This window comes from Bombina bombina, chromosome 2, assembly GCF_027579735.1.
Source record: "Bombina bombina isolate aBomBom1 chromosome 2, aBomBom1.pri, whole genome shotgun sequence".
Lineage (NCBI taxonomy): Eukaryota > Metazoa > Chordata > Amphibia > Anura > Bombinatoridae > Bombina > Bombina bombina.
The window spans coordinates 258,331,778-258,347,005 of NC_069500.1; the positions used below are offsets into that span (position 1 = coordinate 258,331,778).

The following is a 15,228-nucleotide window of genomic DNA, read 5'->3' on the forward strand; positions in this document are numbered from 1 at the left end:
AATGTGGGCAGCGCACTGCTGCCTGCTGGCCACAAGGCTGGGCAAATGTAATTCATGACAGCAAACCTTGTCCACCTGCCGAATAATAAATGGAGCCCAGTGTATATATAAATGTAAAAAAATATGTGTGTGCATGTGAGTGAATGTGGGCAGTGTGTGTGTATTTTTATACATGTGAGTGAATGTGTTTTTGTAAATGGAAGTGAATGAGTGATTGTGCATGTGTTTTTACATGTGAGTGAATGTGTGTTTAAACATATGAGTGAGTGAGTGCATATGTGAGTTAGTGAGGGATTTAATGTGTGTGTATAGATGTAAGTGTATATATGTGTATACATGTGTGTGATTTAAAGTGTGTATATACTTTAGGCTCACCGGAAACAGGAGTTAAGAAGCAGCGTTCTTAAGACCGCTGCTCCTTAACTTGTCCGGCGCCTCTGAGGCTGCGGACATCAATCCGCCTGATCGCATACGATCGGGTTGATTGACACCCCCTGCTAGCAGCCGACTGGCCGTGAATCTGCAGGGGGCGGCATTGCAAAAGATGTTAAATGCAGACAGCGTATGCCGTCGCATTTAGTGATGTCTGGTGGACATATGCTGCCAGACATTGTGTATATATACATGTAAGTGAGTTACTGAATGTTTTTGTATATATATATATATATATATATATATATATATATATATATATATATATATATATATATGTGAGTCAATGACTGCATACATGTGTGTGCATGGGTATGTGTATGCATACGCTCATGCATATGTGTATGTGTGTGTGTGTGTGTGTATGTATATATATATATATATATATATATATGGAGAAAGTGACATACAGAAATAGACAGCCAAAAATAGATGTTAGGTACAAAAAATGAGTAAGTATGAGTCATATTGAATGTGCAGTAGTATGCTTATCTTAAACACAGTGATAGAATAAACATGAACAGCTGCATAGTTCCTGAGTAATGAAGTAGTTTGCTCTTGCCGACTGAAATCTTTTAAGCTTTTTTTTCTTATACAATACTTCAGCTATATCATTTATTGTAGCTCTGTGTGAACTTGGTGTTCATCAAAATTATAAACACTCCTGACTGAAATGTTGTGAATAAAGTGCACTCTCTTATGGCCTGTAGATAAACATCTTTAAAAAAACAGTGATGATGAATTCAAAATCTAACATTCTGCTGATCAGTCAAATTTGTGTTGTAGGCAAGTTCTAAGCAAGATGTAACTTTCTAAATTCAAAGGTGATTTTGCACAAGGTTCAAGTCAATTTGTGTTGAAGTCTTGCAGTAACATTACAAACTCCTTAGAGGTGTGCTTTAAATTAATATACGTACTAAACTCACTATGAGCATATAGATAGCCTAGACTCCTCAAACCATGCTCAGATATTGAATGTGATTGAAAACCTATAAAATGTACAAAAAAGTAATACGTAGGGGCCGAATTGTCATATGGCGGGTGGACATGATTCGCTGTAGCTAATCATGTCCGTCCGACATCGCTAAATGCAGACAGCATACGTTGTTGGCATTTAACATTGCACAAGCAGTTCTGATGAACTGCTTGTGCAATACCGCCCCCTGCAGATTGGCCGCTTGCAGGGGGTGTCAATCAGCCCTATCGTATAGGATTGCGCGGATTGATGTCCGCAGCCTCAGAGGCAGGGGACCAGTTAAGGAGCAGAGGTCTTAAGACAGCTGCTTCATAACTGCTGTTTCCGGCGAGCCTAAAGACTCGCACAGAAAAAGGACCATAAGGGTCCGTTTGGCCCTTGATAAATCAGACCCTAATTTATGAATTTATAAGTGTTAAACTTCTAATATTTGCATAAAAATGAGTCTTATTGAATGGGGATAAAGTTGTGTTTTTCTTTGTTGTTACTAAAAGAGGGCATTTATTAAAGTATTACAGTACTTTTGCAAAATGGATGCTGTTGTGTTTGTTTTTATGTTTGAGGAATATGTGACTTTCAGTCAATAGAATTGTGAGTGTTGTACTTACTGGCAAGTTAACATTCTACCCCTAGGGAAAATTTTAACTTAATTTTTTATGCAAAGATAAATAAATAAAAAAAATTAAGTTTAATCTATGGACTCCATTTATCATTTGGCATGTGGACAAGGTCCTCTGTCAGCCCTAGAGGGGGCTGTCAATCATCCTGATCCAACCCAATTGGAATAAGGAGTGTGCATCTGGCATGTGCACAGTAATGTTATTTCCCTATTCAGTTTAAGGAAAGTTTACTATGAAATACCCCAGGACATACTTGAAAACGAGAGAAATCTCAATTTATCTTTCCTGGTAAAATATTTTATAAATAAATAAAATAAATAAATCTCATGAGATGTCAGTGAAATCTCATGAGATCACAGCATAGCATAGCATGACCTCAGCACTGCTGATGCTGATTGGCTGTTGTTTTTTGTTTTTTAAAACTTGCAGCTGGACAGTAACTTGAGTATAACTGTTCACAGAGCACTTATTTTGGTGAGCTGAAGAAATTGTGAGGTAAAATATCTTCATTTTTTACATAGAAATATTCAGGTGATATTTTCTTGACAGCTTTTTACAGTTATGCTGTATAGCTTTCAAGTGATTTAGTATATGGGTATTATGTTCCTTTAACTAGCATTTCAGGATCGATCTGAGCAAGCCTAAATCCCTGTGGCTCTGATAAATGGAGCCTTAAGAATGGGGTCATTTCTTGATTACATCATGAGGACTGGAATAATAAGCATTTTACTTAAATCGCTAAAAATAATTGAAGATTTTGCAAATAATTTGGTTGTGGGATTCAAATTCAAATGATATCTTTGCACTTTTGTGTAATTATTAAACTTTCTTAATAAGTTAACTGATGCTCGAGATTAATATAACTCCTCATCCATAATTAACAGGTTAATATGCTCTATGTGATTGTTTTCACGTGAAATTGAAAGGCATAATGCAGACACATCAGTAACCTTCAATAGAAAGCATCTCACTGCTTTTTTTAGTTTTTAAAGGTATTTGAAACCCAATCATTTTCTTTTTTGATTCAGACAGAGCATACAATTTTAAAACAGCTTCCAACTTAATTCTTTTATCAAATAGAATTCATTCTCGTGGTATTTTTGAAGAAATACCGAGGTTGGTGTCTGGAGCACTACATGTCAGGAAATAGTGCTGTCATTTAGTGCTCTTGCCAATAGATAACATTTTTGGAAACTGCTGCCACACAGTTCTCTAGACACAAGCACGCTCCTGAGCTTACGTCCCTGCGTTTCAACAAATGATACTAACAGAACAAAGAAAATTGAATAATAGAAGTAAACGAGAAAGTTGATTAAAATTGTATGCACTACCTGAATCATGAAAGAAAACAAACCCTTTATATCCACTTGCAAGAATATTAGCATAAATTAATTGATTAAGTGGACACCAAACAAAAGTTCTACTAACCATCGGATGAAAATTGCTTCCCAGGGCAGTATTGGCCTACCAGGATACCAGGAGATTTCCCGGTGGGCTGCAGCACCTGGGGCTGGAAGGCTACAATTTAAAGGGGTGATTAATGGATGTAATTGGGTTGTAGGGCTGCTATATAACATCAATCGGACATTTGTATTTATCACAAAGTAATATAATTTAATTCTGAAACAATATTGGGGAAGGAGTGTCCCAGTAATCCCCTTTGAGAAAAATGGGCAAAAATGTGCATTCTATCGATTCAACGGAAAATAGGGCTGGTCTTCATATTTTTCCAGGGCTGCTTTTTATTCCCAGTCCAGCCCTGTAATGCTTCCTGATCTGCTGACTATATCTTATTAACAAAAAACAAGGTGTTTTTCAAAGACATTTTTTTAAAATGTATTAAATTTGACGTATTTATCAATTTTAATATATAAGATTAAAAGTAATATTTCAAAATATAATACACTTTTTGCTTTTACTTTCATATTTTTACAGTGTGATTGAATGACATTGCAAAGATGCTTAACCCCTTAAGGACAAGGCCATTTTTCAATTTTTTTCCCTTAAGGACCAGGGCTATTTTTATATTTCTGCGGTGTTTGTGTTTAGCTGTAATTTTCCTCTTACTCATTTACCGTACCCACACATATTATATACCGTTTTTCTTGCCATTAAATGGACTTTCTAAAGATACCATTATTTTCATCATACCTTATAATTTACCATAAAAAAATATATAAAATATGATGAGAAAATGGAAAAAAAACACACTTTTTCTAAATTTGACCCCCAAAATCTGTTACACATCTACAACCACCAAAAAGCACCCATGCTAAATAGTTTCTAAATTTTGTCCTGAGTATAGCGATATCTAATGTTTACATGTTCTTTGCTTTTTTTTTTAAGTTATAGGGCAATAAATACAAGTAGCACTTTGCTATTTCCAAAACATTTTTTTTCAAAATTAGCGCTAGTTACATTGGAACACTGATATCTGTCAGGAATCCCTGAATATCCCTTGACATGTATATATTTTATTTTAGTAGACAACCCAAAGTATTGATCTAGGCCCATTTTGGTATATTTCATGCCACCATTTCACTGCCAAATGCGATCAAATAAGAAAAATCGTTTACTTTTTCACAAACTTTTTTACAAATATTAGGTTTCTCACTGAAATTATTTACAAACAGCTTGTGCAATTATGGCACAAATGGTTGTAAATGCGATCCCCTTTGTTCAGAAATAGCAGACATATATGGCTTTGGCGTTACTTTTTGGTAATTAGAAGACCACATTTGTATTAGGCCCAGTAGTGAAGGGGTTAATTAGGTAGCTTGTAGGGAGCTTGTAGGGTTAGTGTAGTAGACAACCCAAAGTATTGATCTAGGCCCATTTTGATATATGTCATGCCAAATGCGATCAAATACATTTTTTTAATTTTTTTTCTTTCGTGATTCAGATAGAGCATGACATTTTAAGCAACTTTCTAATTTACTCCTATTTTTTATTTGAAATGCAAGAATGTAAGTTTAGATGCCGGCCCATTTTTGGTGAACAACCTAGGTTGTCCTTGCTGATTGGTGGATAAATTCATCCACCAATAAAAAACTGCTGTTCAGAGTTTTGAAACAAGAAAAAAGCTTAGATGCCTTCTTTTCAAATAAAGTTAGCAAGAGAACGAAGAAACGTTGATAATAGGAGTAATTTAGAAAGTTGCTTAAAATTGCATGCTCTACCTGAATCACAAAATAAAAAATTTGGGTTCAGTGTCCCTTTAACTTTTTCACTAACTTGGGTTTGTCACTGAAATTATTTACAAACGGCTTGTGCAATTACAGCACAAATGGTTGTAAATGCTTCTCTGGGATCCCCTTTGTTCAGAAATAGCATATATATATATGGCATTGGCATTGCTTTTTGGTAATTAGAAGGCCGCTAAATGCCACTGCGCAACAAACTTGTATTATGCCCAGCAGTGACAGGGTTAATTAGATAGCTTGTAGGGAGCTTGAAGGGTTAATTTTAGCTTTAGTGTAGAGATCAGCCTCCCAACTGATACATCCCACCCCCTGATCCCTCCCAAACAGCTCTCTTCCCTCCCCCACCCCACAATTGTCCCCTCCATCTTAAGTACTGGCAGAAAGTCTGCCAGTACTAAAATAAAAGGGTTTTTTTTGTTTTGTTTTTATTACTTTAAAAAAAAATATATATATATATATATATTCTGCTGTGTAGGATCCCCCCTTAGCCCCCAACCTCCCTGATCCCCCCCAAAGAGCTCTCTAACCCCTCACTAACTATTAGCCACCATTTTGGGTACTGGCAGCTGTCTGCCAGTACCCAATTTGCAATAAAATAACTTTTTTTTTTTTTTAAATAAACTCACTTTTTATGTAGTGTAGCTGCCCCCCTCCATACCCTACACCCTCCCACTCCCAGATCACTTCTAAAAAGTATTCTTACCCCTCCTTTGCACCCACCACCCTCTCCCAGCAATCTCTCCAACAATTAGATTTTTGTAATGCACCCACGCGCACCCGCCCCTCACCTCCAGTGATTGCTCCCGCGCGCACCCGGTATAAAGTACAGCTGGCCGGAAGGAAGTTCCCCAGCGATGGGCCATCCACCCGCCTCCCTGCAATGGCTCCCACCCACCAACGATCGGCACCATCGCTGGCCGATGCAGATAGGGCCACAGAATGGCTCTCTCTGTATCGGTGTTCCTAAAAAGGTATTGCAGTGATGCCTTAATATTGAGGCATCACTGCAATACCTTGAAAGTGGCTGGAAGCGATTTGGATCGTTTCCAGCTGCTTGAAACCCCTGACGACGTACAGGGTACGTCGCTGGTCTTTAAAGACCAGTTTGTGTAAGACATACCCTGTACGACATGCGTCGTTAAGGGGTTAAAGGGACACTGAAGGAAAAAAAAACTTTGCATTAATCAAATAAATGCGGCTAAACAATACACTTGTTAATGCACTCTTTGGGTTCTATTTATGAAAGGCCTGTCGGATATGATCTGATATTGCGGATCATGTCCGACAGACGTCGCTGAATGCGGAGAGCAATACGCTCTCCGCATTCAGCATTGCACCAGCAGCTCTTGTGAACTGCTGGTGCAACACCAACCCCTGCAGATTCGCGGCCAGTCGGCCGCTAGCAGGGGGTATCAATCAACCCGATCGTATTCGATCGGGTTGAATTGCTGCGATGTCTGTCCGCCTCTTCAGAGCAGGCGGACAGGTTATGGAGCAGCAGTCTTTAGACCGCTGCTTCATAACTGGTGTTTCTGACGAGCCTTCCATAAGGAGCTTGATAGATAGGCCCCTGTGTTTCAAATATTTACCTTTTTGCTGCAATCGTTATTTGATTTTTTTAATTTTCCAACCCCCCTCTGGGGGTACTGTTTCCAGTAATCCAATCCGGGCTGACAACCCAGGTACGAATATGGCGGCATATAGCCGCGATGTGCCTGCGCAAGCATTAGCTACGTCAATGACTACGTCAGTCACTGATTCTCTCGATTGAAATAAGAGCGTAAGAGGGAGCTGCGCTGTCAAGGTAAGTGCGGTGCGTTGTGAGAATCTCCCTAGTTTTAACGAGCAAGTTATTATTGTTATTTAAATCAATAATGAATAAAAGGTTTCTGGCAGCAGCGTCTTCAAATAGAAAACTGTGCATGCGTGATATTGCCGCACTGCCAAAAATGTATTTTAATTACATTCATAAAAACGTCAGCCGATTGGATTATGAAAAGGACAATTGTACAGCCCATATTAGTGGGTTGGCTAGAATTACTGCATGTAATTATTAGTATTATCAAATCATTTTTTATTATGTTACAGACATTGCTGGACAGTAAAAGTGAGTGAATGTGATAAGTATAATCATCGCAATACTGTATTTATATTAGTTATACACACACACAAAAAAAATTCAGTAACCCTTTAACTTGAAAAAAATTGTGTAACAATGTTGCTTTTATTGTTTATTTTGGTATTTCATTCATATTTTATGTACATGTCATTGTAGAATCTCTGTTTTTTTCTATACACACATAAAGTTGATATTTTCAGTGTTTCAGCAATAAATTCACTTTACATAGCTGACATTTTAGCTGTCTTTTCATATCTTATGTTTATGTAGCAACTTGTTCGGGAGACTCATTGTAAATTCATAACCCGAATAGATACATAGATTAAATTAGTTTCTCTACTTAACCCATGCGGCTAATACAATTTTGATCATTTAAGGGTGGTTAGGTTGCTTAAAAGCCTCATTGTACTACTCTTTATATTAATTATATTTAGTTATTATTTAGTTACTATTTAATTGTATTATGATACTCATATATTTATATATATATATATATATATATATATATATATATATATATATACAAATATGTTTACATATATATATTTATCATTATAACGTTTTTTAAACTATTATAATTGTGAAAAAAGAAATAGCTGGAATTTGGCATTTTAGCAGATACCATTACGAAGTACTGTCAAAATATGAAATACATTTGTTCAGTACTGTTTTCAGATATAAAATAAATAAATAAATAAACATCATAAACAAACTAGTTACACCTGGGGCCCGATTCATCAAGCTCTGTATGGAGCTGTATGAAGCTGGTTCCGCGTGAGCATTCAGGCTCGCCCAAAACAGGGGTTAAGAAGCAGCGGCCTTAAGACCGTTGATCATTAACTCGTCTTCCACCTCTGAGGCGGCCGACAGCAATCCACCCGATCAAGCATTTCTAGTGAAATGCTTGTGCAATGATAAATGCAGACAGCGTATGCTGTCTGCATTTATCGATGTGGAGTCTTATAATATATATCTATGATGATGAGGTGATAAAGGCATTTGTAATTATTATGACAATCACATCACAACTCTATAAACTCAAGCTCACTCATTGAAAAAGCAATATTTTTCTGATTTCAATCAAGTGGTCTCATGTCATTCTATGGTGAGACAACATAGAGAATATCTTACCCACTGATTTTGTTCCATATGCCTATGGTTTTGACAGGTGATCACTTTGCTGTGGTGATCACAATAAATAATGTGTCCTTTGCCCAATTTTAGTGCTTATTTTGGAGTTAGAGGGGCCGATTTACATTTTCCCCCGAATGAGGCCAACTCACCCAGAAACAGGAGTTAAAAAGCAGCGGTCTTAGACCGCTGCTCCTTAACTGGATCCATCGCCTCTGAGCGGCGTACAGCAATCAACCCGATCGAATACGATTGGGTTGATTGACACCCCATGCTGGTGGCCGATTGGCCGCAAATCTACAGGGGGCGGCATTGCACAAGCAGTTCACTAGCAATGCTGAATCCTGACAGCGTATGCTGTCCGCATTCAGTGATGTCTGGCGAACAGACTTTGTTAAATCGGCCCCATAGACTCAGAGCACTCTAAAGTCATTGTGTAAACAGGTGCTATTTATATAGGAGGCCTTACAACCCCTTCATTTGAAATTGGGTAAGTGCCATTCATTTAATCATGTAATATTATATGTGTTGGGGTCCCCTCTTTCCAAAATGCAAGTCAAGCCCCTTTATGTTATATGAGGTCTAAAAGTGACACTACCCCCTGATCAAACACTACCATGGTACTTAAATGGGGCAGGGGATCACCTGCAAATTAAAGTCACATGATCCTCTATTTTAGGGGGTCTCATGCATCACAAAATAAATCAGATGTTTGAAATAGTACCCATTTCTATAAAAATACACAAATTGAATTGAATTGTATACAATGATGGAGAAACTAATCTCCTTGTTCTTTTTACAAATTATTATTAATATTTCTTAAGTCTCAATACATTTTTATAGTGATATTCTAATCAGAAAAATTGTAAATAAATAAAAAATAGCTATACAGAACACCTGATTTATCTCTCTCTGGAATAGCATTGTTACAAATCATATGCTTACCACTCATCCTCTTTCTGAAATAATCCATTCACCAAACAAGAGTATTAAACTCTCTTGACATGTGTAAAATAACTTGACTTTTAGACTAGATACAGAAATGCACAGTACATAATAAGCTACATAGGCTCTTGTCTGGAAAGTACGCTCAATAGCAAAACAGATTAGCCTGGTTACTTTTAACATGTTTTGTAGTTATTTTTAGCGGCTGATACAAAATGATGTACGCTGTTCTTCCTCAATATTTAATGTTTTTAAGTTCTAAAAAGGCTATTATGTGTTTTATTTTGTTTAATATATTTAATGAGTTGATCATTAATCTTACAAATGCCAGACTCCCTCAAAAAAAAAAAAAAAAACCCTTTTAAGAATGAATTTATTATGTATTTATTATTCTGAAAATAAACACATTAATCTATTTACCAGTATTTTTTGATATTAGTTAAAAAAAAAATGTGACGGCAACATAACTAATAATAGTTACAGCTCATTAGAGAATTTTCTTGAGGCTGTGATTTATTGAGATGCGGTGCACAGCAGAAAAACACTTATCAGGAGGCTGTTGAATCTCAACCATAGCTTTCCATGCTGTCCAATTAACATAAATAGTCTTTGTTTTAAAGAGACATTAAACTGCATCTTTACATACTGTAGGTGTAAACATATACATTTTAAGTCATTTAGTAAGATAGTTTTGAATCAAGTAACTTTATTTAAAAAATATTAAAGCGTATAACCAGAACAGTAGAAAAAAAAAAAAAACTTGTTTTGGGATGAGGCTTTTCATTTTTTACATATAAGCTTCCTTGGGATTTTGTTTTTGTTCTTCTGTGAGGCAATTCTGTGCAGAAGTAGATGCATGAACCCTGAGTTTCCTTTTACTTGGGAGTGTTCCGGATGAAGAACATTGGGGATGAATGTTGCTGAATTTTGAGCATGCCGGAATACATTTTTGCAAACATATGCAAATGAGGTATTTCACATATTTTTTAAGGGGGTTTTAATTGAGATTTCATTGACCTATATACAGAACTGACCTTCATAGAAACAAAAGATATAATGCAAATATAAAAGTAAAACATTATGGCTAATACATTTAAAATTGATGATGCGGAAAGAGTTAGAATGCAGGCCTTTTTTTTTTTTTTACTCGAGTGTCCCTTTAATTTGACCAATTATGGGCCAGATTACAAGTGGCTTGCTATCTATTTAATTTAATATAATTAGTTATCTTAAAGGACAGTAAACCTACGAACTAATGTTATATAATTCTGCACATAGTGCAGAATTATTGAACATTAGCTTAGCACCAAGTTCATAAAACAAAAGATTGCAGAGATATTATATTTAAAAATGCAATTTTACAGACCGCTGCTCCTGACTCTACTGAGGGGGTCTTAATTTGCATAAGCTCATCGCAGGCACGCTGTCTAGTCACAGCCGGCCCCGATCACGCCATTAAACTGAATGTAGCTCGCTCCCACTCTGGTAGAATTATATAACATTAGTTTGTAGGTTTACTGTCCCTTTAAAGAGCATTATTGAAATATTAAATATAAAATATTACAGATTTATAATTATTATAAATTATTATAGGTGCACTAAAAAATTTGAAATAATCCATAGAATATATATATATATATATATATATATATATATATATATATATATATATATATATATACACAATATCTAGAATACATTTTAATAATTATAATATTTTTTAACATTTTATATTTAATATTTACATAACGCACCTTAAGATAACTAATTCTTCATGTGCACTAACCCCGACGTTAGACATAAAGCGAGAAACCTGAAGCCCGTTAAACATATTTTACATTCCTATGTTCGTCAAATAGAATTTTTTTTTATTTCTATTATTAAATATATAATAAATAACATTATCCTGTGTGTGAAGAACATTGGATTGTGAAATATTTACAGAAAATACAAAGTAAAACCCATTATTAAATATTATTATTGAATTATTATTTAGACACATATATATATATTTTAGCTCTTTGCAGTCAAATACATGGCCATATATCATATACCTTTGAACCCTTATAAATATTTTTAATTGATATGAATATTTTTTATGAGTGTAACAGTTTATTTAAATGTATTTATGTTGTGTTTTGTACAACTTTTATTTTATCCCTTAACCAGTATGCAAGGTCTTCAGCCGCTTTATCCTTAAGCTCATTAAATTCTATTAATCTTGAGCGAATATGTTATTGCGCACGCAATATTCTTATATCGCGCATGCTAACATTAACGCAACACTTGTATAGAAATTATTTTAATTTTATATTAACTTTTTAAAGCTAATAGGCTAGATTACGAGTGGAGCACTAACGGTTACACACGACAGAAAAACAGTTTCTCGTGGGTGTTTGCACACGTCAGGTTTAGCGCTCATATTGCAAGTTGAAAGTAACGTGATCTATTGAGGGCAACTGAAGTTAATGCTCATCAGGATAGTGCGTCCTCAGAGCTCTGGTTAACTGTGTAATCTAGTCCAATATAAAACCATACGTGCAAGTAAAATTTTTTACAGAATTTCTTTTAATTTTATAATTTAACTTTTTAAAGCTTAAAGGCCAGATCATGAGTGGAGTGCAAACAGTTACACGTGACCAAAAAATGGTTTCTCGTTGGTGTTTGTGTGCGTCAGATTTAGCACTTGTATTACAAGTTGAAAGTAAACATGATCTATTAAGCGCAATGGAAATGTACCCTTCTGTAATGTTACATAAAGTAAAATAAATTACTTTAAAGGGACACTAAACCCAAATTTTTTTCTTTCATGATTCAGATAGAGCATGCAATTTTAAGCAACTTTCTAATTTACTCCTATTATTATTTTTTCTTTGTTCTCTTGCTATCTTTATTTGAAAAAGAAGGCATCTAAGCTAAGGAGCCAGCAAATGTTTGGTTCAGAACAATGGACATCGCTTCTTTATTGGTGCTGTCCAATCAGCAAGGACAACCCAGGTTGTGAACCAAAAATGGGCCGGCTTCTAAACTTACATTTTTGCTTTTCAAATGAAGATAACAAGAGAATGAAGAAAAATTGATAATAGGAGTAAATTAGAAAGTTGCTTAAAATTGCATGCTCTATCTGAATCATGAAAGAAAAAATTTGGGTTCAGTGTTCCTTTAAGGGCTTGATTTATCAAGTGTCAAGCGGACATGATTCTCTATAACGAATCATGTCCACTGGACATCGCTAAATGCACATAGCATATGCTGTCTGTATTTATCATTGCACAAGCATTTCACCAGAAATGTTTGTGCAATGCCACCCCTTGCTCACTGGTGTCCAATCAGCAGCTAGCAGGGCTGCCATTCATCCCGATTGTATCGGATCGGGATGAATTCAATCTGCCACCTTTTAAGACCACTGCTTTTTAACTTTTATTTCAGACAAACCTGAAACGATGGGCCTCTGAAGCAGCAACCGCTGCTTGATAATTGGAGCCCTAAATGTCTAACCGCTATCACTCAAGAATATTCTTCCTTCCCCTTGTTTTTAAGTAAACAACGTATTTATTGCTATGAAACAGAATTTAAAATCTGTAATCAAACAAGTGAGCCCCAGGTGATGTCCCAAAATATTATATCAGTGGTATACATATTTTTATAATGACCAGCATAAGAGGTAAAGTGTTCTTCTAAGGAATATGAACAGGATGTGTGTAATGTCCACCCCTTCTCTCTCACAACAAATTCCACAAGAGAAGGGTTTGTAAATCACTCCAAGTGAGCCAGTTCAGAGTGATTTCTCTTTACCACCTCAGAGGTGGCAAAGAGTGTAAGAAACAATCAAAGTCTGTAGAATGCTAAACATACTTTGCTATAGAAACCAGACACTGATAACCTATGAATAACACATACAAGTTATTAGACTGTTTTTATTACTAAACATAATTTAAAATATGAATATCTATGACAATTATTGTTCATTAGGATTTTTGTTAAAGTGAAAATGATCATAAAATGATTGAAGCTTGTGAAATCTATAAAACATTTTTGCAATTTCAGTCATGCGTCAAATCTATAGACTTTTAAACCCTCTACAAAAACAACAAAAATTATGTGTTAAGAATGGATTTGTTCAAACCTAAGACAAAATCAGACTTTGCTTTTTTAACACTGCCTGCCTAAAATGATAACCTTTGTTGATGGAAGGAAATTGGCCTTGAAAGTCAATCATAAGGCAGATGTGTATGCCAAACCAGAGTTCTGGCATTCACAGGGTGCTGTAAATAAAATACTTTAAGTATGTGTTCAATCATTTCAAATTGTCTTTACTATGAAATATGAACTGGACAACAAATGGCCAGTGTGTTGTGCTGCACAGCAGGCTGGTCATATCACAGCTGTGCTTAAAACTGAAAAAAAAATCGACATTACAAGTTCAGGAAGCATGTCTTAAAACCCAGCACAATCCGTGAAACACTATTTAGACAGCTTTATGGAATGAGATTTGTAAAGACAGCTTTTCCTTATTCAGATATGTGTTAACTGAGCTCCACTCACTCTCTACAGACAAAGCCTAACTCATGCCAATTTGATGAGTGATTGACTTTTTAATAGGTCCATGATGGGAACATTTGTTAACATGATGGGAAGAGACATTAAGCTTGCCTACACACAGAAGCAACAGAAACACAACTGCCATATTTAACTAATACAAAGTACTTTGGGCTTATACATTGGCAAGTCTTTATATGTTTAAATATGTTGCTGATTAAAAAAATATGTACTGGTTTTTGTAATTGGTCTCATTATTGACAAAACATTTTAAATCCAATGAGTTAATCAGACTTTTGTTGATAAGCAAGCTTTCCAATATTATTTTATTAAGGAATGGGTGAATAATGTAGTATTTACATTTAAAATTTGTAGTTTTAACATTCTCCTTTACATTAGTTCTACCATTCCAATATTTTTTTATAGAAAGAAAGTTAAGATTAGAATGTTGAATGTATTATATTTGAATATTGATTCCCATAGGTTTACATTGATGTCCATAAGAATCCGCATATGCATGTCAGTAGTTGAATATTTCAGTACTACATTAACTTTAATTGAATTATTAAAAAATCCAATGTTATATTCTATAATCAATTGTTAAACACATTAATATATTAAGCCTACTCATTTACCAAAAGCAATTATAACTATATATTTTCTTTATAACCTAATATATATATATATATATATATATATATATATATATATATATATATATATATATACATACAGGTATATATATACAGTATATATACAGTATATATATATATATATATATATATATATATATATATACTGTATATATTTCCTTGTAAGGGTGAATGGTAGTTACTAAATCCTCAGTCCGAGCTCCACAGTTTGATTGCAGTTGTGGTGAAAAAATGTTTATATTGCTGGAGAATTCCTTTCTGCTTGTCCTAAAGAGCTCGATTTATCAATTCACAGTGGACAGAGGGGGACATATTCGCCCCTGTCTGACCGAGCTCTCCTCTAGCGGGCAGCAATCTGCTTAACATTGCACATGAGTGCTCCTTTACGCTCGCATGCAACCCCACCCTTTGCCCGGGCACAGCCAATCACTCGTGGCAGGAGCTGTCAATCTCCTCGGTCCAACGAGACTGGGGAGATTGAAATTCTCCACCTAAGAGGTGGAGAACAGGGTAGGGAAGCAGCGGTCTGATGACAGCTGCTTGATAAATCCTGACTGCAGGTTCTCTTGTGTGAACCTGCAGTAAAATGGAGAAGGGCTTGATAATTCGA

The 15,228-nt window shown here is 35.4% G+C and overlaps 1 protein-coding gene across 2 annotated transcripts in view; it reads right to left on the bottom strand.

The window, feature by feature from the left end:
* The window catches only part of EFNA5 (ephrin A5), a 580,433-nt gene that overhangs the window by 60,662 nt on the left and 504,543 nt on the right, over positions 1 to 15,228 (bottom strand). The gene's annotated exons all lie outside the window — the stretch shown is intronic.